At 43.2% G+C, this 25,781-nt stretch overlaps 2 long non-coding RNA genes and 1 pseudogene across 2 annotated transcripts in view; 2 read left to right on the top strand and 1 right to left on the bottom strand.

The window, feature by feature from the left end:
• Positions 1–719: 719 nt before the first annotated feature.
• Positions 720–836, bottom strand: LOC145525003 (5S ribosomal RNA; annotated as a pseudogene).
• Positions 837–3,244: 2,408 nt separating this feature from the next.
• On the top strand, positions 3,245–6,550 carry LOC145524801 (uncharacterized). Its single transcript, XR_014067858.1, has 2 exons — positions 3,245–4,095; positions 5,292–6,550. It is a non-coding gene; the product is annotated as an uncharacterized LOC145524801 (long non-coding RNA).
• An 8,309-nt stretch (positions 6,551–14,859) lies between these two features.
• Positions 14,860–25,781, top strand: part of LOC145524798 (uncharacterized) — a 90,955-nt gene continuing 80,033 nt past the window's right edge. Inside the window, exons 1-4 of the long non-coding RNA XR_014067855.1 lie at positions 14,860–15,586; positions 15,829–16,101; positions 17,460–17,527; positions 18,980–19,064. This is a non-coding gene — a long non-coding RNA (uncharacterized LOC145524798). The remainder of the gene's footprint in view (positions 15,587–15,828; positions 16,102–17,459; positions 17,528–18,979; positions 19,065–25,781) is intronic.

The raw sequence follows: 25,781 nt of genomic DNA, 5'->3' as shown, positions 1-25,781 counted from the left end.
TGGTTTCTTTTTTCACATCTGACCTATCCTGGGACTCTCCCCTGGTGTGCACACATCCCTCAGCTAAGATGGATCTCGAAGTGGAGGCTTCTGGGAGAAGCAAGACTCATCATGGTCTGGCATTTTCGCCTGACTTTTGACCCACAAGCAGCCTTTCTGCGCATGTGTAGTGTTTCCCTTGTCCCAAAAGGGTGTGGGGGGAGGGGAGATCTCTTAATCCTTTACTCAAGCAGTATTTCGTCCCTCTTTGTCCTTGCCATGACTATTAAAGTGTTTATAAGAGGCAAACACTGGCTATTTACCCCTTTTCTATTGTTACTTCCATTTCAGAGGGCAAACAGGAGTCTGATTGTAAATGCCTCAACTGGAGCCCACCTATCTCTTGTCTCAGGAAATGTAAACAGGCTAGCTGTAAATGTCTAACCTGAAGTCCATCTATCTCCTACATCAGCGTTATCGAAAGACAATAAAGCAGAAAATTATGCCAATAAGGCACCACATTATGGTGCAAACAGATGGATATAGACAAGGAAATAGAAGGAATAAAAAGGAAGCGTTATGCTAATGGAAAAACATTATGGAAGTTAATGGGGGGAAAAAAGCTAGTGGAAGAGATTTGCTTTTACTCCATAAACCATCTTTGAATTTAGGTCTAATTTAATTTTTCACTATAAATTTCTCATCACCTATACGTTGGCTTGTCATCTACTTTGTGCAAAGGCCTGGAGCTCCTAACTCCTAGGGGGTCTTCCATCCAAGTACTAACCAGGCCTGTCGCTGCTTAGCTTCCGAGATCAGACGAGATCGGGCGCGTTCAGGGTGGTATGGCCTTAGACGGAAGCGGCTGCCGCCAGGCGCCCTAAGAGCCCTGCGCTGCGCCTCCCTTTCGCTTTGACCTGCCGGTCGAGCCAGCCGGCCGCAGCTCTCCACGGAGCGCGCGCTGCACTTGAGCCGCACGACCGGCAACCGGACTCCGCAGGCCGGCCGATGCCGCCCCGCCCCCGCACACCGCCACCGCTGGCCAGCACCCGCCTGGCCCGGCCCAGAGGCCCGGAGGGCTTCAGGCACCCCAAGCGGCCGGCAGGGCGTGTGTGCAGGGTTGGGGGGTGGGGTGAGGGGCACGGAGGTCTCGGCGCCCTCCCACTCTGGGCCTCTCCAGGCCCGCCCCCCTCTCGGCGGCACCCCCCCCCCATCGCGTTTGCTGCTCAGAGCCACGTGGCACCGGCACCTGCCAGGCATCCTGCCCGAGGCCTCCCTTGCCCCCACGCTGTCTTCGAGTCTGTCTCAGAACTTTCGTCTCTTTCTGTCTCTGTCTCTTTCTGTCCCTCTCTTTCTGTCGCTGTCTCTCCTGACCCCCGGCCTCTCACAGGTGCTATGGCTCTATCTCTGGCTGACGAGCTTGCGCCGGCCGGCTGTCTCACTTGGCGTGGGTGCGTGCGAGTGTCAGTGTGTCTGTCCGTGTGCCTGCCTGTCACTCGTCTGCTCTCTGAGGAAGGTCCTGTGCTTGGCGGGCGGCATGGGGGCAAGGGGGGTGGGGGTGGGCTCGACAGGGAGAAGGGGCAGGGCTGAGGTGCTCCGTTCGACTGCGCTGGTGGCTCCTGGTGGGTTTGGGCACCGGGCAGGTGCTGGGCAGGATGGGCGCTCAGGGCTCCAGCTGGGCTGCGCCTAGGCCCGCAGGAGGCTCAGAGGCCCGCGGGCCACGTGGCCCTGAGCAGCCAACGCGACGGGGGAGGGGGAGGGGGGAGGCCGCCAAGCTGGGGCGGGCCTGGAGAGGCCCAGGGTGGAGGGTCACCTGGCCAAGGGCACCCGGCACCTCCCATGGGGTCCCGGCGAGGGGTGGCGGGCCGGCCCCTGGCTTGCCAAATGCCGAAGCGGGGAGCAAAGCTAGCTCTGGCAGAAGGAAGCAAACAGCAATGGGATGCCATTGCAAGCAGTTGCGGGGCCTCCCCGCCTTATGGCTCCCCGGAGGAAAATACCCACTGGGGCCCAAGAGCTCAGGATCCAGGTGGGCACGCAGGATGTTCTCCCCGCAGGAGCCGAGCACCGTGCAGACAGGCCCTGGGTCACGAGTTCTCTCCTGCAGAGCAAACGTGTCGGACCAGCCGTGCAGAGGTTGCCTGGACATTACCTGGGAGTGTGGGAGCGCGGGGCCCCAGGGGCCATTGCCACTGCAAAATGACCTCCCAGCCAGCGCTTCCCAGCCGCGGGTGACTCTCAGCCCGCAGGTGGCTGGGGACGCTGTCGTCCTTCGAGGCAGGAAAGGCAGCCCCAGAGAGTGGGTTTTCAGGTCTCAGTTTCTGAGGAGGAAAAGAGGATGAAAGGAAACTTAGGAAGCTGTTTGGCTCTGAAGGAGGGTAATCTGATCCTTACAGCTGGGCTTCCCTTCTCCCTACCTTCTCTGAATATTCACCGGAAGGACCGATGCTGAAGCTGAAGCTCCAATACAATGGCCACTAATGGAAAGAGCCGATTCATTGGAAAAGACACTGATACTGGAAAAGATTGAGGGCAGGAGGAGAATGGGGCAACAGAGGATGAGATGGTTGGATGGCATCGCCAACTCAATGCACAAGAGTTTGAGCAAACTCCAGGAGATAATGAAGTACAGGGAAGTCTGGCCTGCTGCAGTTCATGGGGTCACAAAGAATCTGAAAAGCTTGAGCAACTGAACAACAACTTTCCTTTGGCCAGCTAACCCCCTGTAGCTGGTCTCTGGCAATGCTGCCATAGCACATGGTTTTGGTACCCCAGCACGCATGAGTTCACAAGGTTGCTTTCCTTTAATTTTTTAAGATCAGTCTTTATTTATTTTCGCCATGCTTCACCGCATGCGGGATCTTAGTTCCCCACCCAGGGATCGAATCCATGCCTCCTGCATTGGGAACACAGAGTTTTAACCAGTAGACCGACAGGGAAGTTTCTCACAAGGTTGTTTATACTGCACTGTGCTTTTGTTTCAGTGTCCTGGACGTTGCCTGGGTCGCATTGTGAGGATGCAGCAGCATCACATAATTTGTCAGCACCCCAACAGTTCTGAGTCCGGCTGTGATGACACAAAGAGATACTGGCCCCACCCTAGGGTAGCATACAACCTCTCCCACCTCAGATAAGCACTATGATGTCTGAAAATGGCATCATCCCTCCCGTACACCACCTCTCATAATGCACAGTTCCTACTCAATTATGATTTCTTATGGTGCCATCCTCAGTGGTGTAGGTTATGCTGTTGCTGTTCCATCACTAAGGTGTGTTTGACTCTTTGCAACCCTGTGGACTGCAGCATGCAGTCTGGAGGGAAGCCCTGTCCTTCAAATCTCCCAAAGTTTGCTCAAATTCATGTCCATTGATTCGGTGATTCTTTCTAACCATCTCATCACCTTGATTTCCTTTAGGATTGATTGGTTTGATCTCCTTGCTATCCAAGGGACTCGAAAGAGTCTTCTTTTGAAAGCATCACAATTTGAAAGCATCAGTTCTTTTGGGCTCAGCCTTCTTTATGGTCCAGTTCTCACATTCATACATGACTACTGGAAAAACCATGGCTTTGACTGTACGGGCTTTTGTTGGCAAGGTGACGTTTCTACTTCTTAATATGCTGCCTAGGTTTGTCATAGCTTTCCTTCAAAGGAGCAAGCATCTTTTAATTTCATGGCTGCAGTCATCACCTGTAGTGATTTGGGAGCCTGAGAAGAGAAAATCTGTCACTGCTTCCACTTTTCCCCTTCTATTTGGCATGAAGAGACTGGACACCGTGATCTTATTAGGCTTTAAGGATGTTGAGTTTCAAGCCAGCTTTTTCACTCTGCTCTCTCATCCTTATCAGGAGGCTCTTCAGTTCCTCATCACTTTCTGCCATTAGAGTGGAGTGGTATCCTCTGCATATCTGAGGTTGTTGATATGTCTCCCAGCAATGTTGATTCCAGCTTGTACTTCATCCAGCCCGGCATTTTGGATGATGGACTCTATGCATAAGTTAAAGAAGCAGGGTGACAATATACATCCTTGACGTCCTCCTTTCCCAACTTGGAACCAGTCCGTTGTTCCATGTCCTGTTCTGTTACTTCTTGACTCGCATACAGGCTTCTCAGGAGACAGGTAAGGTGGTCTGGTATTCCTTTCTCTTTTTGGAATTTTCCACAGGTTGTTGTGATCCTCATAATCCACATAATCAAAGGCTTTAGCATAGTCGATGACGCAAAGAAGTAGTAGAAGTGTTAGTCACTCGGTTATGTGCGACTCTTTGCAACCCCATGGCCTGTAGCTTGCCAGGCTTCTCTGCCTGTGGGGTTTTCCAGGCAAGAATACGGGAGTGGGTTGCCATTCCCTTCTCCAGGGAGTCTTCCTGACCCAGGAACTGAACCCATGTCTCTTGCATTGCAGGCAGAGTCTTTACCGTCTGAGCTACCAGGGAAGCAAAAGTAAAAGTTTTTCTGGAATTCCCTTGGTTTCTCTATGATCCAGCGAATGTTGGCAATTCAATCTCTAGTTCCACATTGCAGGTGGATTCTTTACCAGCTAAGAGACAAGGGAAGCCCAAGAATACTGGAGTGGGTAGCCTATCCCTTCTCCAGCAGATCTTCCTGACCCAGGAATCGAACCAGGGTCTCCTGCATTGCAGGCACATTCTTTACCAACTGAGCTATCAGGGAAGCCCTGATATATTCACTGTATGTGTTGTCTTAAAAATTTGTTCCTTGTATGGTGTCTTATATGCTCACAGCTTAAAAAAAACAATAAAGAACATTTTTCCTGATCTCCCTACTGAGCTGACTTATAGATCATACTATACCAATTTCATATACTGTGTTGTTTAGTCATTCGGTCTTAAAAAGAGTGACTCTTTTGTGACTCCATGGACTGTAGCCCACCAGGTTCCTCTGTTCATGGGATTTCCCAGGCAAGAATACTGGAGTGGGTTGCCATTTCCTTTTCCAGGGAACATACACTTTATTTACCCATTAAACTGCTAAGAGTGATGTTTAAAGAATAAGTGTGTATTCAGTTATTATCTATTTAAAATATAAATCATTACTGTTATTGTGGATGGCATCACTTTTAGAAAAAGGTTTCATATTAGGACATAGCCATTCAGTTATATCACATACAAGTGAAAAGACTGTAAGCCTAAATATGCAATTACATTATTAACAAAAAATATAGAAATAGTATGAACTAACCAGATAGCCTATTGTTGGAAAATAAAGAACTGCCCAAAGCAACAGTGCTGTAAGACCAGATTGATTTTTGGAAAGAAACTGGTCACACATCATCCAGCCCCTTCCTCCCTGCAGTTGGTTGCCAGCAGGCAGAAGGTATTCCATGCTGGAAGGCCTAGAGGAGCAGGTGGCCTGTGTGAGGATCCAACATCGTCTCACTGGGTGAACACGCCTGTTTTATTCTGAAGTTCAGTATCAGGGACCATCTGCTAACAGAGGTAAGTGTCATCCTCTATCCCAAACTTTATCAGTATAAAAGGCAATATTTTGGTTCTCTCCCTGCTAACTCTTTGAGTTGGTTCAGAACTTGAATGGTGAAGAGGGATGCTATTTATATGACTTTCTCAAAGGCTGCAGTATGCTCAGTAGTTTCATATTGGAAGGAAAGGAGAAGTGCCAACTCAAAATGGCATAATGTGACAAATAGGACATAATGCTTGTTCAGTAGTATCCTTTGTTTTCATGGTTTGAGATAGAGAAAACTAAGTGGCTGAATTTGGACAGGAACCCAGGTCTCTTAACTCTCAACCAGGCAAATGGTCTTTTTTCCTCACTATACAATATTATTTTGACAAAAGAGAAAGAAGTTTTCTCCTAAGCCTTGGCGACTTAAGTTTGGCAATTTGCCAGAATTGCGATTCAATGTTGGATGTCAAAGCTGAAGGTTAAGTTTTGTTTTTTGGCGCTTTAATTTTGGAAATGGCAAGTTAACTTTTTAGGTTGGGACAGTGTCCAGCTTTCCTTTTTTAACTTGTTGTCTCTTCAGAGGCCGAACTATCACCACAGGATGCACTTTGTAAGAATTAAAATCCCGTTTGTAGGTGGTGCCAAGATCTATTACCCCCTGTTTTGGTTTATATTCTTCTGGTGCATGGTGAGGCTGGTTTGTCTATTTCATAAGGATGATAATTCAACCTGAAATATATAAGTTTGAGACATAGCCTCACAGGTTCTTTTGTTTTTAACTCTTTCAATTCAGTATTAAAGTTTTCAAGAATTTCACTAGAAAAGTCTAGAAGATATTAAAATGGTGATAGTTGGTAAACTACTTGAGAGAGATTATTGAATTCCTTTATGTCCTACACAGTGACTAAATATCTTAAGAAAACTAAATATATATTTTTTTAAAAATCCCAGTTTTCCAAACATCTTTACAATGGATCATCGGTTAATTGGATCTTACAGAAATAAAATCTTCCAAGAATTGAATTTTTGGTCTAATCTGGAAGGAAATCACAGGTTAAAGGTTTAAATGAATCTGAAAAACTTTTAACTATATCCCCTGGGTCCACTTTGTCAAAACCCTTATTCATCCTATTAAAGATTCTAATGAACTGTTTGGGTGTGCTGTCTTTTTGTTGAGTCATGCTGTCTTCCTGCTCATCATTAAATAATCAGTTAAAGGAGTCACGTACATCTGACTCTGGCATTTAGACATCAATCATATTCATAGCATGGATGTAAGTCTTACTCACCTTCTGATCCCCCAGCAGCTCTTGCCAGGGATGGGGGTCATAGAGTACCCTGGCCACCCTGGGCATTTGATAAACATTATGTTATTGCAGACACTGAGGCTGTCTGTTGAATTGGAGAAGACCACAGACTTGGACTGATCAGACCACCTGGGCCCAAATCCTGGCTCTGTCATTCGCTATATGTATTATATTGGATAACTTCACCTGTCTGTTCCAGTTTCCTTATATATAAAATAGAACCATAATGTCGTCTACCTCATGCAGGATTGTTTTAAGGACTGACACATATATGCATGTACAGCATACACATGACTGTTTTGTACATATAAAGAATGATTATTTTGATTACTACTACTATTACTAAAAGTCTTCCAAATTGCTTTCTTTTCTTTTGACCCAGTGGCATTGACTTTCTATTGACATTTCTATTGGCATTTCTTTTCTGTTGGCTGTGGTCACTTATTTTATGATTTATTCAAACCATTTTTTTACAAATCAGTATTTTCTGTATGTGGTCATAACCTCCCCAAAAGAAAACTCACTGAATCCCTTCTCTGTCCACAATGTAACTTCTTAGACTTGTTAACTCACCCCTGTCAATCTACTTCAACCCACCTCCTTGACCCACTTCAACCTGGTTTTTCAGCACAGCCCTCTCTAGTACAGTTTAAAGATCCACAGTGACTTCTATATGGTGAAATGCATCAGACAGTCTTAGTCTTCATCTTACCAGACCTCTCCAGTAGTAACTTTCATTACTGACCACTCTTTCTATTTCTGGAAATCTCTTTCTCCCTGTCTTCCTCATAATTTCTTCTCAGTCTCCTATGTCGCTCCACTCTCCTAGACTCAGTCAGGAAGTGCTCGAGTTCCTCAGCACTTGGGTCTGCACACACTCCTCTACTCATCCCATGTTCCTGCCTAAGCACAGCTCCTTCACCCCCACAGCTGCCATAACTAACTAGATGGAAATGCGTCTCAAACTTACATCTCTACTTAGACTTCTTCTCTTAGATCCAGACCAGTTTTCACAAGGCCTCTCAGATAGTCAACAGCACCTCAAAATGTACTACACTCCTAATCAAAATATTTCTCCCCAACAAATCTGGCCTCTTTTGCTTGTTCCTTATCTTAGTGAATGGCACCACCACTTCTTCAGCTGCACAGTCAGGAACCTAGCCTGACCCTTCTTCATGCCTCGCAGGACTGAACTCATTGTCTTGTATGTCTCTTGCAATGACAGGCAGGTTTCTTTATCACTGGCACCACCTGGGAAGCCCCTTCATGCCTCATCTCCCTCTTAAATTTAGTTTATCACTACCTCCTATCAGCTTTGCCTCCTAAATCTCTCTTAAATCTGACTGCTTTTCTGTCTCATCCACCACCCTGATATTCTAAGCTTTTGTAATAGCTCATCCACATCAGTTCAGTAGCTTCCTAAACTCACTCACTAGTTCTCTCTCCAATCTTTCCATACCCCCTGCAACACACACACACACACACACTCCAAAAAGAAACCCTCAGTGGCTTCTTACTGCTCTAAGGCTATAGAAGAAACTGAGCATGGCCCTTTCCACTAGCTTCAACTCACCTCATGCTTCCTCTGCCCCTGCTGGCCTTCTCCTTCCTGCTTCATGCTGCTCTCTGCCTGGAAAACACTTTCTTACATCCTTAATCCAGTTAAATGCTTTACAGCCTTCAGATTTTAGATCATTCTTCTCATTTCCCTGATAAAGTCAAGCCTCTTATTCTGGCTCTCAAGTTATCTGGTGCCTACCTTTCCTATATTTGATCACTGTTGCAATTTTATACTCATTCTGAATGATGTTTTTGATTGCCACCTCCACTAGACTGCAGTGTCTGTAAGCACAGAGATCAGGACCATTTCTGCTGATCACTGTATCCCAGGCACTAAGCATAGTGCCTGACACTTAACAAAAGCTTGAGAAATACTATTTAGAGGATGAACAACAGTAGACATCACATACCTCTGCTTCTCAAGATATCTGAGTTGTTCTTTGCTCTTCCCAAATACCAGCTAGAGAGGAACAGGCTAAAATGCAATCAGGAAGTGGAAGAATCAGGGAGAGGACAGAGAAACTTAGAAGTCTTAATTTCTCTAGTTAGATTAGTTACATGTTAGAAAGTGTACCTCCAAACCCAAACCAACTTTCTGTGGAGACGTAGTGAAGGGTAAATGCACTCTTACTCATCTGATATATCCTAAAACACTGGACTTGTCTGGACCCAGACTTTCAGGGCAGCCGTCCTGCCAACTCTGGCAGTCATTGATTGTGCTACAACTGTAGTCCTCTAAAGGACCAAAAGCCCTGTACAAGTCCAGACATCTGCTCTTTACAGTCTCTTCCTACAGTTCAGTAAAGTATAAAACAGAAAGACACATTATTTTTTAATTGTACAGATGAATCAGCTGCTACCTGCTGCCTAGTCAACATCGTCAACATGAGGGAGTCAAGCAAAAGTTCCAAATCCCTTGAGGTCCTTGGAAATACTTCTGTTCTTAGTTGATAAGTTGTGCCCAACTTTTATGCGACCCATGGCCTGTGGCCTGTCAGGCTCCTCTGTCCGTGGGATTTCCCAGGCAAGAATACTGGAGTGGGTTGCCATTTCCTTCTCCAGGGGATCTTCAACCCAGGGATGGAACCCGAGTCTCCTGAAGGTGCATTCTTTACCATCTGAGCCACGATACTGCTAATTCCCTAGTCAAGATACAAAGAAAAGATTTAGTGTTTTACTAAGTGGAAAGATGATTTAAGAAATAGAAGGTTTCGTTTTGTTGGTATATTTGAATCTTTATTTAGTTTTATTTTTACTATTAAGGCTACTTGAACAAGGCAATGGAGAAAACCCAGAATTGAAAAGCAACTGACTTTTTTAAAGAAACATGTGGCAGGTTAAACTTTCTTCATTTTTTAGAGTTGGTTAAATGCAAAATCTTTATTCAACAAATATGAATATTGTGAACTTTATTTCAAATCTCCATTATGAATCACTAAGGCACCAAGGAAGAAAGGAGTAGAGGTAGAGAAAAAAAGAGCAACCTTTCCCCTTGGCTCTATCTCAACAGACATTACTTTGCCAACAAAAGTCTATCTAGTCAAGGCTATGGTTTTTCCAGTGGTGATGTGTGGATGTGAGAGTTGGATGGTGAAGAAAGCTGAGCGCTGCAGAATTGATGCTTTTGAAGTGTGGTGTTGGAGAAGACTCTTGAGAGTCCCTTGGACTGCAAGGAGATACAATCAATCCATCCTAAAGGAGATCAATCCTGGGTGTTCATTGGAAGGACTGATGTTGAAGCTGAAACTCCAATATTTTGGCCACCTCATACGAAGAGTTGACTCATTGGAAAAGACCCTAATGCTGGGTAGGATTGGGGGCAGGAGGAGAAGGGGACGACAGAGGATGAGATGGTTGGATGGCATCACTGACTCTATGGACATGGGTTTGGGTAGACTCCGGGAGTTAGTGATGGACAGGGAGGCCTGGTGTGCTGCAATTCATGGGGTCACAAAGAGTCGGACACGACTGAGTGACTGAACTGAACTGAACTATCTCAACCAGCTGCTTAGTTTCTTCATCTCATTTGCTATGATCTGGGAGTATCTTATTTGTCTGATTTTTGTTTGGGGACCGCTTATAGTCACAAGACTATAAACATTGGTGGGGAAGCCCTTCTTTCCATTCCACATCAGACCCAATGGACAGTCCAGGACCTGCCCACTGCATTGAGTCTGTAGCAACAGAATCACCAGTGATGCTGGTTAAAAATGCATATTCCTGGAATCCACTCCATTAGCTACTGACTGTTTTAGGTGGCGGTCTGGAACCTATAACTGTAAACTTTCTTGATGATTCCAAATCACACAAAAGTCTGAGGACTATGGGAGATCTTCACATTTCTGGAAGAGCCACACACCTACAGAAGGAACCACAAGAATTGCCTGAAATGTTAAAGGTATAAGTATTGGACTAAAAGTTTGAAGGTCTCCATCTTTGCTATGTAAGTAAAATGATCTTTTGTTGAAATGAAAATGGATAATACTAAAAGTGAACACTGTCCTATAGCATTTTAAAAACCCTAAATTATAGAAATCTGATGTATGAGTTCCTTGAAAGCAAGAACCTATGTTTATTGATATTTTTTAATGCCTTAGATTGTGCCTTGAATATAGTGTGCACAGAATAAAGAAAAGAATTGAATTGACAAAGATAGAAAGAGATCAAAAGTGCTGAGCCAAGTGAAAAGCTGAGGCTTAAAAGAACTTTTCTGTCTTTCACACACTGAATAAATATTGAGCACCTACTATGAGCTAGTAGGCATGTAATAGGTTTCTGGAAATAGAATGCTGAGATAAGAAGACACACAGTTCCTGCTTTCACTAAGACTAATCTAATGATAAATAACAGGCAGATACTTTGAGAACTTATGTAGGGGACATTTACCTCACCAAAAACTGGGTGTCAAAGAAGGCTTTTCAGAGTAATAATTGAGTTGAGATCCATAGGTTGAACAAATGTAAACTAGGGTACATTTGCAGGAAGAATTTCAGACAGGTAAAATAGTATCTTGGAAGGCTATGTGACAAGGGAAACTTAGTACATTCAAGAAATTAAAAATGTCCTATGGGATGTAACCAAAAGAGTGCAAAGGGCATTACAGTGAAAATAAATCAGAGAAGAAAGTGGGGACCAAGCAATGAAGGGATTTGATTGTATATTAAATATAATGGGAAAATACAAGAGCAGTTTTAGCAGGGAGGTGATAGGATTGAATCTGCATTGTAAAAAGGTCATCTTGCTCAACGTCACTAATTATTGGAGAAACTCAAATCAAAACTACAACGAGGTACCACTTCACATTAGTCAGAATAGTCATCATTAAAAAGTCTATAAATAACAAATGCTGGAGAGGATGTGGAGAAAAGGGAACTCTCCTCTACTGTTAGTAGGAATGTAAGTTGGTACAGCCACTATGGAAAATAGTATGGAGGTTCCTCAAAAAACTAAAAATAGAACTACCATATTATTCAGCAGTCCCACTCCCAGGCATATATCCAACAAAACTATAATTCAAAAAGATATATGCACCATCCCTATGTTCACAGCAGCACTATCCACAATAGCCAAGACATGGAAACAAATGTCCAGTGACAGATGAATGGATAAAGAAGATGTGGTACATATATATACAATGGAATGCTACTCAGCCATAAAAGCGAATGAAATAACATCATTTACAGCAACATGAGTGCAACTAAAGATTATCATAAGTAAGTGAAGTAAGTCAGAAAGAAAAAGACAAGTACCATATAACTTGTATGTGGAATCTAAAATATGGTAAAAATGAACCTATCTATAAAACAAAAACAGACTCACAGACATAGAGTACAGACTGGTGGTTGCCAAGGGCGTGGGGGAGGGAAAAACTGGGAGTTTTGGATTAGCAGATTGTAATCTATTATATTAATCTATTCGATGGATAAACAACAAAGTCCTACTGTATAGCACAGGGACTATATTCAATATCCTGTGATGGAAAAGAATGTTAAAAAAACAATGTCTATTATTTAAAAAAAAAACAATGTCTGTAAGTGTATAACCGAGTCACTTTGCTGTACAGCAGAGATTGGGACAACATTGTAAATCAACTATACTTCAGGGAAAAATAAAACTAAAAAAAAGAAAGAGGTCATCTTGGTCACCTAAAGTTAGAAAACAGATCAGAGATACAAAAGCTGGAGTAGATACAAACATAACCCTTAGGAAGTTATTGCATTCTGGTCACATTGGAAAGCAGACAAACACAGAGATTTTAGGTTAAAAAAGAAATCAACAGAACTTTTTATATCTCCCTTTTACATTCTCATTTTTGTCATTCTAGCTTAGTTCTCGTCTTTCTGTTTTTCTCAAGTTGTGACTCAACCAGTTTCTTGCTTTTTAGATTGGTTCAACTTAAATCAACTAAATAGTTTAAGGAATTAAACTAAATAGTTTAAAGAAAACTTTATTAAAACCAGGAGAGTGGTGAAAAAATAAGTGAAGCAAATTGTTTCTTGATATTTACTTAAATGTTGTTATTCCTTCCATTTTGCCATGATATGCTTGAAATTCTTGCTTGGGCTTCAGACTCTGAGGTGGAAGAACACTGCCGTATGTAGGATATTTTTCCAAATATTCAGTTGTGGCACAAGACCCGCCAGAATTTTCATAAATCCTTGTGGTTCCATGTAGGCAATGATGTCACCTATGCAAACATAAAAAACTCATCACAGTTTAACTCACATGAGTAGTTGTATGTGCACACTGCAGAGGAAAATATGATAGATGGCAGTTTTGACTGATAAAGTGAAAGAAATAAACATTTGGAAATTTTTAGTTACATAGTAGGGGGAAAAAAAGATTAAAATAGCAAGACGAAAAAGTAACAGACACAGGTCAAAATTTCCCAAAAGGGTCCAACAATCTTGATCCTAATAGACAGAGGCAGTGTATTGAAACATCAATGAGTTTGTTCTCTTAGAAGAGCAAGGATCTTTGCCCCACTCTATCACAGTTGCAGGTGGTGGCCAGATCTCAAGAGTTGGCTAGGTGAACCCTTCAATAGTGGCTCCTGGCTTTGGCAAGATTCTTGTACCTCAAACATACACTTGAAAGTAGGGGTGGCACCACTGCTGAGAGGATTCTTAGAACCTCAGCAAGAGACTTGTCAGTGGGAAGCATTACCAATGTTTAAAGCCCAGAAAAGATTCCTTGCTTTGGCAATGCCTCGGTTCCCCGGATCATTTAATTGCCTGAAAGGGAGCCTCCTACATCATGAAGACGGAAAATTCCTGACAGCTGGATGGGAAAGGAACTTGGGTTGGATAGAAATGAAAGATTAGAAATAATAATTACTTTTCGTGCACATCAGGGTTTTCAAATATGAATCAAATCCTCAAATGTCGATTTATCTTTTAATCCACATTGGATTATTAATTATAAACATTTACCATGAAACTAAGGGGAAAACTGCTTTCATCAACATTCTAAGTGTCTCCTTTGGAGGAGATTACAATACCACAGGGCTGACATATTCATAATATTCATTGAGCAGTGATCTAATCCCTGGGTCAACAGGGAAGTTGAGGAAGGAGAAGACTATTTCTTAGGTGATGGGAAGTTGTCAGGCAGGACTCACTGACCAATTCTAGGTTTCACGAAGTCAGATTCCAAAGGAGCGCAGGCAGGATGGGCTTGGGAAAGAAAATATCGGTCAGGCAGGGGTTGGGGGAAAAAAAGCAAGCAAGGGATAAAAGAAAGCGTAACATGGGTCGAAAACTCATCGACTTGCACATCGTTCTATTCTTCTATTTCCTTTTATTAATTTTTAAAATAGTGTGGGGCATACACTCTCCCAGTCGAATCAGATCTCCCCCATTTACCAGCCTGACCTCCAGCCGCTGCTGCACAGGCATATAAATCCCCACGCTGGAAGGCATTGGAGTTTGCGCCCTGGATAGGAGCCCACAAATGCGTGCGTGCGTGCAAAGTCGTTTAAATCGTGTTTGCGACCCTATGGACTGTAGCCCGCCAGGCTTCTCTGTCCATGGGATTCTCCAGGAAAGAATACTGGAGTGGGTTGCTGTTCTCCTCCAGGGGATCTTCACAAACTAGGGATGGAACCTCCTCTCCTGGGTCTCCTGCATTGGCAGGCGGGTTCTTTATCACTAGCGCCACCTGGAAAGTGCCAGGAACCCACAAAGCAGAACTGCTTAACCTGAGATAGCTGGCGGGGTGCGCAGCCAGCATTCGGGACCCGGGAATAAGTGGGGACGTCGCTGCGCCCGGGTCCCCGCACTTCCGCGGGGCGGCCACTCTGAGGGCTTCGTCCCTCCGCGGCCCTAGCTCACTTCCGAGCCCGGCCGCCGCCACGCCGGCCGTTCCTTCCCCGCAAAAACTGTGTCAGTACAAATCTGACACAGACACCAGGTCCTCATGCTTCCGGCTCCTCAGCGGCTACAAACTCGCAGCTTCCGCCGGTCCACCGCGCCCTCCGTAGTCAAGGCAACCGAGGGAGGCCAGGAGACGCATGTGGCGCCGGCTTCCGGCGGCGACAGAGAGGCGCGCGGGTCAAAGGTCGTGCGTCGCTAGCCCCGCCCCCGGCCCGCAGGCGTTCGGGAGACACCTAACTGTGGGCGTCTGCGACGTGCGTGGCGTCGTCGGCGCCGGTGTCCGAGCGGGACTGGTTGGGCGGCGGGAGCCGGCGAGTGCGGGCCCGACGGGCGCTGGGCGTCCTCCTCTGGCACCTCCAGGCGGTGGAGGGACCCAGGGCCCCGCGGCGGCGGGGCGGGGCCGGGGGCGAACCCGGGGTGGGAGCGGCTACCGCCCGAGTTTAAGTGTCCGCTCGAGCCCGACCGCTTTTCACTGTAGACCCGGAGTCCTCAGAGAAGAAGGGAGTGATGAAGAGGGGAAGGTGGAGATGAGGGTTTATTTTTTCTTTTCCCCAATGTGGGAAGGAATGAAAGGCGTTCATTGCACCTGCTCAGCAAATAAGCACATGACCCAAAACTTTATTCGGGCTCCGTAGCGGTCATCAAGCTGAATGTTCCCCCTCCAGTGAAAGCAACCGGGAGTGATAGGAGGAAGGACTTGGAAAAAGATCGAGGAGCGGAAGGAGAGATGTCGGCATCTTCTCTCCTGCTTATGACCCTTGCGATACGTCATCATTGACCTGGAGAAATTCACCCCAGTAGAGAGTACAGGGCAGAGTTCCTGGTGTCACTGGGCACCCAGCCCTAAGGAGCTCTGTGATTCATCGCAGATCTGGAAGGATGAGTAAAATCCACAGTCGTAGTACAGTAGTTGCTGAAGTTCTCAAATTGGACTTAGGTCTGGGTGGGTATCTGCCTTTAATAAGCGGTTCGTTGGGTTTTTACTTGAAGGAACTTGAGAAATCTTGTCAGTTCCCAGTATTAAAAACCCTTTTTTATTGTCCTGATCTTTAGTCATTTGTACTACGTCTTTAATTTTTAGTCACAGGAAGTAACTGATCATGGTGCTCAATAGTTTGGATAAGATGATTCAACTCCAGAAAAACACTGCTAACATTAGGGATATCTGTGTTTTGGCTCACGTAGACCATGGTTCCCCACTCCAGTACTCTTGCTTGGAAAATCCCATGGACAGAAGAGCCTGGTAGGCTGCAGTCCATGGGGTCGCGAAGAGTCGGACATGACTGAGCAACTTCACTTTCACTTTTCACTTTCATGCATTGGAGAAGGAAATGGCAACCCACTCCAGTGTTCTTGCCTGGAGAATCCCAGGGACAGGAGAGCCTGGTGGGCTGCCGTCTATGGGGTCGCACAGAGTCGGACACGACTGAAGCGACTTAGCAGCAGCAGCAGACCATGGTAAGAACCCTTTCTAAATAACTTGTTTTCAGTAATTAAGGGGGTGTGTCTCCGCACGTGTCATTGGAGTGATGCTTAGTTGCAAGTCTTATTTCTTTTAAAAGTTTGATGTGGTAGAACACAGCCAACTAGGGATTGGTGTTCTTCTAGATAGTATACTGTGTTGGTTTTTAAATGAGAAGTTGAGTTTTTGTTAAACTATCAAGTATTTTTGAAATGGCTTTCTAATATAACACGTCTGTAGTCTTAACATAATATTCTCAGAACCTGTGTTCTAAGTTCAGGATTCTTTGCCCTCTGTGTCAGACCGTAGAAATTTATGAACAGGGCACCCCCTCAGCTGTAGAGGTGATTTGGGGGTTGAGGCAACACAAAGTGAGACAGGCAAAAAGTAGATGATAAGGGTTGAGAGAGCTGGAGAGTCAGGAAGCTAGGAATGGGTTAAGAAAAGGCTTTATAGCATAATTAGTATTAGAGATGAACCCTGAAGGGTGATTCAAGATGGCAGATGGGGACACTCATTTCAAGTGGTAATAGTGTCAGAAAGGGAGAAAGAAATGTATGTGACTAGAGGCTGGGACACAAGAGGGCAAGGTGGGCTGATCCATGGTGCTTAGCTCCTGACAAACATTGCTTTCATGCCACAGCATCACCTCCCGCTAAGCCTGCTCTTGGTTTCAAACTGCTTTTTGTTCACCCAGTCACAGCAAAGTGATAGGAGGTGGGAGTGTGAAATAAAACCTATATACCATCCTGAAAGTGAAGGAAGAGTAGATAAAAGCGAAGAGATGGGCTATGCTGTATCTTAAAGACCCCTTCCTGCCAGCGAGGCACTAGGATAAGGGTTGTTGTTTAGTCGCTCAGTCGTATCTGCATCTGCAACCCCTGGACTGTAGCCCGCCAGGCTCCTGTGTTCTTGGGATTCTCCAGGCAGTAGTACTGAAGTGGATTGCCATTTCCTTCTCCAGAGGATCTTCCCCACCCTCCAGAGATTGAACTCACATCTCTTGCATTGGCAGGCAGAGTCTTTACCACTGAACCACCAGGGAAGCCCCTGTGTAAAGTATGCCTCAATAAAAAAAAAGTTATTGGACAGCTTTTAAAATGAGGCTGATCCACAGTGTTGGAGATACAGATTATAGCACTGTGGAGTGCTAGAATCTTTGCCATTCCAGACAGTGCACTGTTCAAAAGTCTAGTTAAAATGCTCATTGTGTCTTCTTTCACATACTGTAGGTAAATAGGAAATACTTGGTGAAGCAGTTCTTATGGTTAAATGTTAAATATGTAGATGCAATCTACCTACCTCCCCCTTTAAGAAAAGAAGTCTATTTAAATTAATATTGTTACTTGAACAGGAAAAACTACTCTGGCTGACTATCTTATATCTAGCAATGGAATCATCTCCAGCCACTTGGCAGGCAAGGTATGTTATTGTATTTGATATATACTTGCATTTCAGTAAGTATTAGCAAATCTACAATGCGATGAAGCATTTGTTGTGTTCATAAAGACCCCAAAAGTATAGAGCATAGTTCATGTATTTAAGAGACTGGCAGTCCATTTAGCAAGATAAAATAGATTGTTGAGAAAAAATTATTTCTGTATTGCTTTTATATTAGTTTATATTAATATTTTATAAGTGCAAGAATGAGTTTTTGCAGCAAGTCTGATGATAACCTGGCACGATTGTGGAAGATTTCACAGGTGGAATAGATGCTTCACAGCAGGAAATAACGTGGATAAAATGGCTAAAGGCTAATTTGTGGGTTGCACTTGATTCGAGTGGAGCATTTGCCTAGCAATTACTGAGAAAGGAAAATGTGCTGGTACAAAAAAAATGTATCAGATTATGAAGATCTTGAAGGCTAACCTGAGTACCAAAAGAAGGCTTCTGAAGTATGAGGGTTGTGAGGAAAATCGTGTTTTAGGAAATGAAATGAAAGAGACCTTTGTTTCTAGCTGTGGATTGAAAGGATTTGGAATGATTTATTTGTAGTAGAAAAATAAAGATATTCCTTCCTTCAGTGAATTTAAGATATAGTCAGCAGGATTTATCCAGTGATTGGTAATACAGAGAAGAGAAGATGGAGAAGCAAAATTGAATTTGAAAAGTAGACCTGAGATACTACAGGAAGAATGGGGCCTTTGAGGCAGATCAGGTCCCCAGGAAATTGGCCCAAGATACTGTCTAGAGGAGGCTTAAAAACCTGGGTGGAATAAAGTAATAAAGTGCTTTTATTTTTCCTACTTGAGAAGTTAGAACAAGTACAATAACTCTCTTGTAAGTAGATGAACTAATAAAGCATAAATTAATTAAGTAGAAAAGATCAAAGAAGCCAAATTTGTTCTTCAAAAGATTCATACAACTAACAAATATGATACAGTAATGATGGACACGTCATTACACATTTAAAGAGTGAATCCTAATGTAAACTATAGACCTTAATTGATAGTAACGTATTGATATTGGTTCATTGATTGTAACATGTACCACACTGCACACAATGTAAGATGTAAATAACAGGGAGGAAACTGTGTGTAGAAGTACTTAGGAACCTCTTTACTTTCCAGTTATTCTAGAAACTTAAAATTGCTCTGAAAAGAAAGTCTATTAATTTAAAAAGAATTACTAGCAATGTAGAGATTGTATGATTATCTTACATTACAACTGATAAATATCCAAAAACTGGTCAAGGAAAAAGGAAAGGAGAAAGAAATACATGATACTAGGCAAGCAAAATGCTGTAGAGATTTAAAAGGTAATAATAGTGGGACCTAATGAACAACTTCACGGCAGTAATAAGCCTAAAAATTTAAATATTTAAAAGAAAAGTCCACATCAGTCCGTTTTAACGTTAAGGTTGTGTTTTTACAGTTGAGGTACATGGACAGCAGAGAAGATGAACAGGTCCAAGGGATCACTATGAAATCCAGTGCCATCTTACTGCATTATGCGGAAGGTAAGTCGATCTGCGTTTTACAGAACAATGGTTTCGTATCTTTTGTGTCTTCCTTTCTCTTTCCAAATCAGTTTCACGCCTCAGGTTTTTTCGCTTTACCTTCCACAAACTTCATTCTGGCCTTTCCAGATGATCAATTTTCAGGTCAGAGTCAGGGTACAGATGGAGACCTCTGACTGGCTTGAGGGCAGAAGCACTGGCAGTTCACACCTGTTCCCCGTCCACCCAGGTGCTTCTGGAGATATCTTCTCTGGGAAGGTCTGGAGTCATAGGACCTTGCTGGATCAGTCTTATCGTCCCGTTTCCTCGTTGGGTCCTCATTCTGTCCTCTGGCCTGCCTGTTAGATATGGAGTCTTATTTACTTGACTCTGCATTGCCATTGTCACTGTAGCTTTTATCCGCAGATCAGGATGCCACTCTGACAGTAATACTTTTAGGGATTTGTCTGACAGACATAGTCATATGAGCATGTGAGATATATGTTCACTGATATTCACCCCAATGTCTGTATCAATGAAAAGAATGCCTTAGTGTCTGTCTTTGGAAAATAGTTAAGTAGACTGATACATCCATGCTGTGAAGTGCTCTGCAGCTGTTCCAACAACTGTGTGATTATATAGAAAAGATAAAGTCAGAGACAAAAAGCAAGTTACAAAGTAAATACTTATAAGACACAAATGTGTTTTGATGATAAGAATATATTAAGTATGTAGATGAAGGTGTCTGGAAGGCTGTATACCGAAACCTTAACCATAATTATTAGGGGCTGGATTATGTGAAAACTCACAGTTTCCAAAATATTCATTTTGTACCGTTTGGAAGTTTTACACAACATGTGAGTATTGATAAGTGGAAGAAAGTAGTAAAGATGTATTTCATTTCCCTAATGGACTGGCCTGTGATTTATCCTTCACAATGTCATGTCTCTGACACTAACACCAAGGGTTGTGCTGTGTGGGGCGTGACTCTTCTCTTTGAGGTCAGTCTTTAAAACTGTTTTGAACTAAACCAGTTTTGAAGCTCTTAGGTACATGAATTCCCAATGTATTTAAAGTAATGCCTTAATTTTTAAAAAACTGTCTCTCACATTTTAAAGAGTATGTCCTCATTCTGTGATCCAGCAAATGGCTCAGTGGTCAGTTTTTTTCCTATCTCTCCTTATTTTTATGAACTTGAAGAGTTTAGAAGTTCATGGACTGTTCTTTAAATAGTCTCAAAAGGCCTATTGTCATTTCTACTCTGTAGCCATTCTTTATACCTGTGAACAAATAATTGCTATCAAAGAACTTCTAAAATGAAGATTTCATTCTGATTCATCTTTTTAAAAATTTTTTAAAAATTTACAAGTTCTATATGTGTTGTAGAAAATTCAGTATGTAGAAAATTTACAGTAGAACACAAGATTGAAATAAAAATTGCTCTAGTTTTACCCCCAGTTATTCTATTTTTTCACATTTAATCCTGTCGTAACTGCACATGTGTATGTATGTACTTGCAAGCTGTGAGGTAGGTATCTAACTTAACCCCCCTCCCCCCGCCCCCACGCAAAGAGTTAACTACTTATTCCAACACGTGTCTCATTTGATTATTAAGTACTGTATCATTAGTTCTTGGCGTGGTGCTGGCGTCAGCACCTCTACATGAATGAGGCAGTCTGGGTGGGACCACTGTGAGCCAGAGAGTAGACTCGGTCCACCCATGAAACACCCCCTCTACCTGGGTGGGGGCTAGTGCTTTTTAGCTCCAACTGACAGATGCCCTGTGTTTTTCTGTTTTGTTTTGTTTTTTTCCTAGAAAAGGCATCAAGATTTTTCATAAACTCATCCAGTTTTTAAAAAAACTGGCAATTATTAAAAAATGGTATAGTACAGTATAGAGCAAATTGTAGTGGGCTTTCACTAACAGGCTTTCAGTTTGTACTTCAGGCATATGTGCTAGCTGACAGCCTGGTTCAGGGCGACACTCAGTATTTACCCAAGAAGCAGCCATACTGTAGCTTAGATGTGCTCCAAATGTGGAGACCAAGGATGTGGAGGCTGTCTGCAGACAGATCCACTTGTAAGTTCACCCCTCTGTAAACACCTCCAGGAAGTGAAAATGTTAGTTGCTAAGTCGTGTCTGACTCCTTGTGACCCCCATGGACTGTAGCCTGCCAGCCCCCTCTGTTCATGGGAATTCTGCAGGCAAGAATACAGGAGTGGGTTGCCATTTCTTCCTCTAGGGGATCTAGAGGATCTAAAGGACTGCTAGATGGTTTGGGAAGAAGTGGAGATGGGATGTTTAGTGAGGGTTGCTCAGATGTGGAAATAGAAGTTTGCTCTGAGTCTAGTGCCTGTCAGGGAGGGACTGTAGACTATTCTTAGACATTTTGGAGCTGTCCCAGGTGTAAACCTGGAGGAAATACCACTGAGACCTAGTTGGCAGGGAGAGGGGCGAGCTCACCTATCACTGAGCCACCTCAACAGACTCAGCTCATCAGCTTGTTGCAGTTTCCTCATTTCTATATGATTTTGGCCCTACCTGCCAAGGCTATTTCAGATACAGTAATTGAAAAAGTGAACAGTTGTGTTTAGAACTTACACATAATAGTAAATGTACTGCAGATCATATTCCACTTCAGGTGATATTGGAAACATACTTGTGAGCTGAATCTGCATAATTTTCATGCCAACACTGGGGAGGTCAGGGAAGTCAAAGCCTGGAAGTTAGCTAAGTTTCCAAGAGACTAACAAATCAAATGTCAGATATAGGAAGTAGGAAAGAGTAGGTGGTAATGGATGAAGAAAAGGTCAAGTTTAAAAGCTGATGGTGAGACATTGGTCCTCTTAATGTTTTTAATGCCTGCCAGAATGGGGAAATAATTTGACTTCTGTAAATGGCTTATGCACTTTAGGAAGATATCTGTGATGAGTCACACAGTAGTCTGGTTGACAAGGCCAAATACAGTTTTGTCCAGCTGACGACTGACTGTCAGGATACACTCATATACCCCTGAATTGATACCCTCCATTGGCGTACAACTTGGCGTATGTATCAAGAGTTTTAAAGATAATTACACCTTGGAAAATCATCATATCCTTTGACCCAAAAGTGCTATCTTTATGAATTGATTCAGAGGGAAATTATTAATATTGTACACAATGATTTGGCTATGGTGATATTTATTATAGTCTTGGGAGAGAGGGTAAATGGTTCAATAGAATTTAAAAAAATTTTTCCAAAAAGAAAGTATTTGTAAAGTCTCTTGAAATAGTTTGCAGTGATTTTGAGTGATAACAGTCACTGTGGATTTTGAGTGGTGGCAGTAATTATAAAGGCTCAACATCTCTTGGTTTTTTCAGAAAAGACAAACGTGGTTGAGAGGAAGGTGTGATGTTGGAGGGAGAAATACGTTTCTAGTATGACTAAACTGTGGCAGACTCATTAGATGTGAATGTAATCAAGGAAATGCATTTATTTTTCAATCATGATAGCTATTAGAATGGTGAAATTCTTAAAATCTGGCAATATCCTATGTTGTAGGGATGAGGCCTTGGAAACTTTTATAACCTTTTGATGTAATTTGTACATTGGTACAACCACTCTGAAGAACAGGTAACAGCAAGACACCTGTTTTATTTTTCTTTTTACCTTTTTTACACCTCATCTAATTTGATTTTTTAAAAGATCAGAAGAGAAGACAGTGTTAATGTCTTTCTTTGACCCCATTGGTGCTATTTTATAGAATTTATGCTATTGAGTGGAGAAGTATGAAGTATATGGATTAGAAATAGGATTCTCTGGGTTAAAATTCCAGCTGAGCAACTTTTCAGCTTGTAGCCTTGGGCGAGGTACTTAATCCCTCTGATCCTTCATTTCCTTTTGCAGATGAAGATAATGGAAAGCAGCACCAGGATGCCCCTTATTTTGTTACAAAAAAAGTATTAAAAGGCAAAATGTTAATCAAGTAACATGGTTATTTACTGTTGATTTCCATGGGAAACATTCAGTTCAGTTCAGTCGCTCAGTCGTGTCTGACTCTTTGCGACCCCATGAATTGCAGCACGCCAGGCCTCTCTGTCCATCACCAACTCCCGGAGTCTACCCAAACCCATGTCCATCGAGTCAGTGATGCCATCCAACCATCTCATCCTCTATCGTCCCCTTCTCCTCCCACCCCCTATCCTACCCAGCATCAGGGTCTTTTCCAATGAGTCAACCCCTCACATGAGGTGGCCAAAGTATTGGAGTTTCAGCCTCATCATCAGACCTTCCAATGAATACCCAGGATTGATCTCCTTTAGGATGGACTGATTGGATCTCCTTGCAGTCCAAGGGACTCTCAAGAGTCTTCTCCAACACCACAGTTCAAAAGCATCAATTCTGTGGCACTCAGCTTTCTTCACTGTCCAACTCTCACATCCATACATGACCACTGGAAAAACCATAGCCTTGACTAGACGGACTTTTGTTGGCAAAGTAATGTCTCTGCTTTTCAATATGCTATCTAGGTTGGCCATAACCTTCCTTCCAAGGAGTAAGCGTCTTTTAATTTCATGGCTGCAGTCACTATCAGCAGTGATTCTGGAGCCCCCAAAAATAAAGTCTGACACTGTTTCCACTGTTTCCCCATCTATTTCCCATGAAGTGATGGGACCAGATGCCATGATCTTAGCTTTCTGAACGTTGAGCTTTAAGCCAACTTTTTCACTCTCCTCTTTCATCTTCATCAAGAGGCTCTTTAGTTCTTCTTCATTTTCTGCCATAAGGGTGGTGTCATCCGCATATCTGAGGTTATTGATATTTCTCCTGGCAATCTTGATTCCAGCTTGTGTTTCTTCCATCCCAGCGTTTCTCATGATGTACTCTGCATATAAGTTAAATAAGCAGGGTGACAATATACAGCCTTGACCTACTCCTTTTCCTATTTGGAACCAGTCTGTTGTTCCATGTCCAGTTCTAACTGTTGCTTCCTGACCTGCATACAGGTTTCTCAAGAGACAGGTCAGATGGTCTGGTATTCCCATCTCTTTCAGAATTTTCCACGGTTTATTGTGATCCACACAGTCAAAGGCTTTGGCATAGTCAATAAAGCAGAAATAGATGTTTTTCTGGAACTCTCTTGCTTTTCTGACGATCCATCGGATGTTGGCAATTTGATCTCTGGTTCCTCTGCCTTTTCTAAAACCAGCTTGAACATCTGGAAGTTCACGGTTCACGTATTGCTGAAGCCTGGCTTGGAGAATTTTGAGCATTACTTTACTAGCATGTGAGATGAGTGCAATTGTGCGGTAGTTTGAGCATTCTTTGGCATTGCCTTTCTTTGGGATTGGAACGAAAACTGACCTTTTCCAGTCCTGTGGCCACTGCTGAGTTTTCCAAATTTGCTGGCATATCGAGTGCAGCACTTTCACAGCATCACCTTTGAGGATTTGAAATAGCTCAACTGGAATTCCATCACCTCCACTAGCTTTGTTCGTAGCGATGCTTTCTAAGGCCCACTTAACTTCACATTCCAGGATGTCTGGCTCTAGGTGAGTGATCACACCATCGTGATTATCTGGGTTGTGAAAATCTTTTTTGTACAGTTCTTCTGTGTATTCTTTCCACCTCTTCTTAATATCTTCTGCTTCTGTTAGGTCCATACCATTTCTGTCCTTTATCGAGCCTATCTTTGCATTAAATGTTCCTTTGGTATCTCTAATTTTCCTGAAGAGATCTCTAGTCTTTCCCAATCTGTTGTTTTCCTCTATTTCTTTGCACTGATCGCTGAGGAAGGCCTTCTTATCTCTCTTTGCGATTCTTTGGAACTCTGCATTCAGATGGGAATATCTTCCCTTTTCTCCTTTGCTTTTTGCTTCTCTTCTCTTCCCAGCTATCTGTAAGGCCTCCTCAGACAGCCATTTTGCTTTTTTGCATTTCTTTTCCATGGGGATTGTCTCGATCCCTGTCTCCTGTACAATGTCACGAACCTCTGTCCATAGTTCATCAGGCACTCTGTCTGTCAGATCTAGTCCCTTAAATCTATTTGTCACTTCTGCTGTATACTCATAAGGGATTTGATCTAGGTCATACCTGAATGGATTAGTGGTTTTCCCTACTTTCTTCAATGTAAGTCTTAATTTGGCAATAAGCAGTTTATGATCTGAGCCACAGTCTGCTCCCGGTCTTGTTTTTGCTGACTGTATAGAGCTTCTCCATCTTTGGCTGCAAAGAATAGAATCAATCTGATTTTGGTGTTGACCATCTGGTGATGTCCACGTGTAGAGTCTTCTCTTATGTTGTTGGAAGAGGGTGTTTGCTATGACCAGTGCGTTCTCTTGGCAAAACTCTATTAGCCTTTGCCCTGCTTCATTCTGTACTCCAAGGCCAAATTTGCCTGTTATGCCAGGTGTTTCTTGACTTCCTACTTTTGCATTCCAGTCCTCTAGAATGAAAAGGACATCTTTTTTGGGTGTTAGTTCTAGAAGGTCTTGTAGGTCTTCATAGAACTGTTCAACTTCAGCTTCTTCGGCGTTACTGGTCGAGGCATAGACTTGGATTACTGTGATATTGAATGGTTTGCCTTGGAAACGAACAGAGATCATTCTATCGTTTTTGAGATTGCATCCAAGTACTGCCTTTCGGACTCTTTTGTTGACCATGATGGCTACTCCATTTCTTCTAAGGGATTCTTGCCCACAGTAGTAGATATAATGGTCATCTGAGTTAAATTCACCCATTCCAGTCCATCTTAG

Source organism: Giraffa tippelskirchi, chromosome 10 (genome assembly GCF_054371585.1).
Source record: "Giraffa tippelskirchi isolate mGirTip1 chromosome 10, T2T-mGirTip1v1.2.pri, whole genome shotgun sequence".
Classification (NCBI taxonomy): domain Eukaryota; kingdom Metazoa; phylum Chordata; class Mammalia; order Artiodactyla; family Giraffidae; genus Giraffa; species Giraffa tippelskirchi.
Note: the sequence above shows the minus strand (reverse complement) of the source record. Positions and strands in the feature narration are given on the sequence as shown.